We start from the raw sequence: 6,108 nt of genomic DNA on the forward strand, positions 1-6,108 counted from the left end.
ATGCAGTTTTACTGTGGAAAGAGAGCGACACAAATGCGTATGAGAATAAAACTGAAGTACGCGGCTCTCAGAGAAGTCTTCTGTTGGAATTTTATATGTTTGAATTCGTGCACATAATGTGCGGATAACCAATAGGCGGCCATTTCAATAAATAAAAGTGCGATAAAAAGCGCACTCCATTTTGGTGTTATCGAAATAGTTACTTAGGCAAAACGATGTTGAAACATTGCAACAAATAATATATGTTATTACAAATCCGGGAACCATCCGCAATGAAATAATTCCAGGAAAGTTACAAAGGCCTGCGGAGTGCGGGCGACCACTACCTTACAATGATTAGCAGCAGACGAATACCTAACAATGAAATCGACGCATCAATTTTCATGTAGTCACTTGGCTTCATTGCATCAGAGACCACCAGCCATCAGGCGCGTAACCACGAGTCTGAAGTTACTGGGGACCACACGGAGGGCCACGAATTTTTTTTTTCAGGATCAGCCTTCGCCCGAGTGTGTGTGTCAGTGGGGGGGGGGGGAGAGGAGGTAGGCGTTTTTGGCCACACCTGCCAGTTATTTGTTGCGCGTGTAAGGAAAACCGCGACGCACACCGCTGCGAAACTTGGTATGGCTTATGATGCCTCAATTTCGCATCGTGTTTGAAAAATTTTGACCCCAAGTCACCTAAGGTCAGGTCACCAGGTCAGTAAAGTAACCATGCATCTAAAAAAAACTTTGTGACTCTGTCATTCCTACAGTTTAAATCCCAAAAGTTTGAATCTCGAGCTTTTGCATGAGGAAATCAGTATGAACAATTCGTATATCTCAAAGTTTTCACATCGGTGACCTAATGTCACGTCAACTTTATGACCTCTCAATTATAAGTTATTGCGAGAAAATTGAAATGCTCTTCTTTTGGCCGAAACACATTCAAACACCGTGACACAGGTAAACATGACACACTGAACGCTGACCCGGGAAATTGCACCTGTGACCCCTTCTATGCCTCTGAGCTCATCTCAGGTTATGAAACATCTCAACAGTTTTTTTTTTTTTGCCACAACTTTAGATAGAAACATGCTAGAGCGCTGAAAACACCACGAACGTGTTCAGCTCAACAATACACTGAGAAAACAGTTTCTCCATTTTCGGTTTCAGAGACCAGGTTTCGAGCTAATGTCCCCTATTCAAAACAGACCACACATTTTGAGAATACTTTCTGAGCAAGGCCATTGATCGCAGAAACAGATATCAGTGAGTACCTACCCATTATTGGTGCTCAAGCTTTAAAATTAGTCTCACTATGAAACCAGTGTTCAGCCCGATCCCCAATTTCGGTCTCACTTGAATCCAGTGCTCGGGCTAAAAATACATGATCCCTAAAAGGAAGCCTTACTGAAACCGTTTTTAAAATCAGACACATTTGAGGCTTGTTTCAGCACTCAATTGAGTCTTTATTCAAAAATGTTCTCAAAGTGTTTTCTGAGTGTACCAATGAAATGACATGCAACATGACCTTTTCCGTGACCTGGACCAGGGGTCAAATTTTCAAGTTGACCTTTTCAGGTCAACTTATAGTTAATTCGATGCGTCTCGACGAGACAAACGCGATGCCGGTAAAATCAGCGTCATAAAAGTTTGGAGTCCTAAAGCTATGATACAAAAACCTTTTCCGCAAAAACGCCAGCCTGGAAGCTAAACCGTTGACCTGAGGTCAAATCTGAGAACATTACTCAGAAAGGCCTTTGAAAAAGCTATCGAATGCGCTTTCCCGCAGCACTGCAGCTCTACTGGCTTCTGACTTATGAGCCGATTTGTGAAAAGTTGTCAAAATTGGGAACAAAAGTTCGTGAAAATTTTACTTTTGGTGACCTCCAGTGACCTCAGCGATGACCTGAGGCCAGTTTCACCAATAAAAAACAGACGGCTGCGATTATTTTTTGACAAAACGATAGTCTCAAAATGTCATTTACTGCTGAAAATACTAATCGCTGACTTGAAAAATGTAATAACTTAGCTTTCAAGTGCTATATTAGTTGGTCAGCAATTACTTTTTCCATCGGTAAATAGGATTTATAGAATATCGTTTTGTCAAAAAATAATCGCAGCCGTCTGCTTTTTATTGGTGAAACTGGCCTCAGATCAAAAATGGCGCAGGTAATTCTGAAAGGTACTGTAGCGAGCTATCTGTTGCTTTTTACCGCGTCTTTCTAGCTTGCTTACTTTCCGAGATAATATGGTGTGGCAAAAAGCCCTTGAGACCATTTTCTAAGAAGCGCTTCAAAAAAAGACCACCCACCACTCAATAGTTTAACCTTGGCACTTTGGTCTACATACAGAGTGCCTTATTTCCACCCACCAGCCCGTACCTTCTGCCAACGACCGTTCCAGTCATTGTTTTCTCCGTCACCGTTTCCGCCACTAGAAAACGTCGTCTTGTGACACATTAAAAGGGTTAAGCCGATAACGCCAAGCCATTCAATGACGGGTTTGACCTTTTGCTGCTTTTATCGCGACGACCTCCGGTGGTCCATTACCTTGGCCGGTACAGTTCAGGCGCTGTCAAATAATCCCACAAACAGGCGACAGGCGTCCATAAAGGATGTGGCGCAGAACAGCCACCTCACCAATCATTTGGGCACCGATAACAAGCTTGAGGTAGGCGTTCAACAGCAATGCCAACATAATGTTTCCGGTCTTAATGGTGCAGCCGAAATCCGGGATCTCATACAGATTGTCTGTTCAAATGGCGATCGTGCCGACCGATATGGTCAGAACCGTCACCGAATCAAGGGCAAGAGCTACCTATAGACACCGACATGGAGTCAAATAGTGAGGGAAATGGGCGAGAAGGGGAGTGGCAACGTGGATAAATCGGTGAGAATAAATCGGTGAGTCGGTTAAACGGGGTGGGTAAGAGGAAAGGTGAGAGGAAGAGGATATGAGAGGGAGTTGGTAAAAGAGAATTGGAGAGCCAATTGGTGAAAGGGAGCCAATGTGGAGGCATTAGGAAGAATGAGTCGGAAAAGAGCGAGTCGGTAAGACGGAGTGAGTATCAAGGAGTTTGGTGAGAGAGTCAGTGAGAGGGTGAGGGGGAGTTGGTGATAGGGGTTGCTGTGAAGGAGTTGGTGAAGAGGAGTTAGTGAGAGGGATTGTGAGAGGTGAAAAGGAATGAGAGATGAGGAAGAGAGAGTATGAAGGGACGGAAACTGGCAAGAACGGCAACGTCCACACAGGAAAGCCGTCCTAGTCAGTTTAGCTACAAGGTATACGGTAGACTGTATTACCACACTGGGTCACAGGATTTAGTATTTGACAAGCTGAGCACTGGGTACGTAAAAGTATGAAATAGTGAGTCACCAACCTGGCATGGTGAGCTACATATAGCGACTGGACACTGCTTTCTCGTGCCTGATACATTGGGACTGGCGACTGGTGCCTGACGACTGATGACACACAACTAGTGCAATCGACATCAACTGTGGGTCGGACGACACTTCTTTCAGGCAAGCGCGACGACAGCACCCCTTTTTGCCTCCCCTCGCGGCGGGGCACAAACCGTCGATAACAGGCGGTGCCACCCTCGCCGATTTCTACAGGTTTCTATGTAATACCGTAAATTGGGAAATAGTGACTGCCTGACTGGTGATGAGTGATGAATGAGTGGCGACTGGTGCCTTGTGTCTGATGCCTGTCTGTTTGCTAACTAGTGTCTGACCGCTGTTGTCCAGCGTCTGGTGACGGGTGACCGGTCAGCGACTGGTGACGGGTGAGCGGTCAGCGACTGTCCGCCGCCGACCGGTGTCCACCCCGGCCTTGTTGATTGCCGCCGCTGCAATATCCGGCGGAGTCCGCTCGAAGCCGTCAGATGGATCTCCCGACAATATGGTGCCGACGGCGTGGGTGAGGCGACCGGCTGTGACCTCAGCACAGATGGGGAGTCAGTTCGACCGCCGGATATAGCCATAAGCCTCCAGACCACCCGCTAACACCCATGTGACACCACCGACCGACATATTGTCGCCAGAAATGACCTTGTCATGAGAGTTATCACCAATAGCATAGAAAAATGCAAGGACGGTGTAAATTATCTGGCGGACAGTGATGAACACAAGTCACAACAACTCTTACCTTATTTGAAAGACAAAATGAAAAATAAAGAAAAGATATGACCTTATAAAGATTCCTGATGAGCCACCTCGCTTTGCTGGACGGATATTGTTCTCATGACCTTTCGAAATCGACAATCCGAGTTGACCCGGCAAGGTGATGCAAATTCCGTCTCCATATAGTCCTATTCTAGGCATTAACCCAGCTGTATATACAAAAGGTAGATCCGGGGCGGCTTCGGCTTTGCAGCTATCTAACCCTGCAAAAGGCACTATGAAATAACGAGCATAACCTCATAGTCAACACACATGGGCGGCGCCACCGGGGGGGACGGGGGGGACAGGTCCCCCGCTATCGAAAGTTAGGGGGGTACAGTACCCCCCTATCGGCGAGGTCCGTTCAATAGTTGATAAGTGCATTGCAGAGTTATCCGTCGCATTTAATGCATCGTTGGTTAATCAAGCCAGGTTCTGAATAAAGATTGCTGTTGGGATGTATCTCAGGGGGTCCTGGCCATCTGCAAAAGGTGTGGAGCTGTGATGCCTGTAGTTAGGTATAAGGTGATCGGCAGGCTCTCGGAGATCGTGCCCCCTCCTTTTGGGGCGCCAGGCAGGGTTATTACCTCCCCACCCCACTGCCAGACCCCATTGCCGACACAACCAAGTTTACTGAAATTCCATAGATTTCCGTTACTATATGGATATTTTCCATTCCTAATTAATCAAATTCAAGCATGGCAGTTCTACCACAGAAAAAATTCAAATCTATGACATTTAACCCCAGCATTTGTGGGGAGAAATGTTCGGATAGATCACAGGCATGACCAAAAAATCACGCAGTAGCCCAAGACCTTATAACTGGGTAGCATCGGTTCCCTCTCGTCAAGGGGATAGCATCATAGCACTCGTTTTTTTCTGCAAAACTATTTTCTGCAAACTAACTTTCTGCAAAACTAAGTTCGGTCGGCGGCCGAGCGGCTGGGGGTCTAATCGAGCCCCCTCCCCTTCTTACGTCAGCGGCTGTGAAAATGTCATTACAAGCTGTTGAAACATGGCAGTTGCTTTTGCATGAGTGCACGAAAGGGTTTTAGGTACGTGATACATGAAAGGTTCTACATGAAAATTGAGAAACACCAGCTTATCAATTTGTGCTCACCGTGGTGCGTTTACTTTGACTAGTCTTTGAATTCTGGGGTGAAACAGTCAAGAAACCTGTTCCATAAGGAGAGCCACTAATGCTAAAGAGATGAGGGATGAGGTTTCCAGAGACCTTGATTATCTCCCAAAGGGGTTGCCCCGCCATTTGCCAATCCCTGTTGTAGTTGTTACGATTGGAGGGTGAATATGAGGACGATGCAGGTCGTGCCAGCTCGATCATGACGAACACAATGGTGCCTTCATCACAGCTCTACTGCCATTTTTGACGAAGTTAATCAACAAGGACCGGAATCCTACCCTGGGGCATTTCACCTGACATCAGAGGTCGCCGGACCTGAGACCCTTTCACTCAAATTTTTAACGGTGCATACGCTGTTTGTTCCCGCGAAGCTCTAAGTAAATAAAATCCATCAAAAAGTGTGATCAAATAACGGCTGGTGACCTTCCATGACCTAGCATGACCTTTTGAGTGACCACCGATGACATGACCACTGACGGCTAGCCATTACCTGCACCCTGCCCGTAGCATATGGATCAGGTGGTGATGTCATGATTCTGAAATTATTACTGCAGCTTTGGCGCGCTTGTCAGAGCAGAAGACATTCCCACTTTTCCTCCATGGCTATTTGATGGTGAAGCCATCAATCTGACCAGACATAGGATCGCAAATTTGAAAGTACGAAACATAAGAAAAGTTGGCACTGCTACTCATACCTAAGCAATTCGCAGCTTGTAGGAAACCAGCTTTGAGTTGACAAGACTGCAAATTTTCATTTAGAGGCAAGGATGCTTGAAAAGGTGATCGATCTTATAAGGTGTCCTAGGATAAGTTTGGAAACAGGATG

The sequence above is a fragment of the Amphibalanus amphitrite genome, unplaced genomic scaffold, assembly GCF_019059575.1.
Source record: "Amphibalanus amphitrite isolate SeventyFive unplaced genomic scaffold, NRLGWU_Aamphi_draft 000214F_arrow, whole genome shotgun sequence".
In the NCBI taxonomy this organism is placed as follows: Eukaryota; Metazoa; Arthropoda; class Thecostraca; order Balanomorpha; family Balanidae; genus Amphibalanus; species Amphibalanus amphitrite.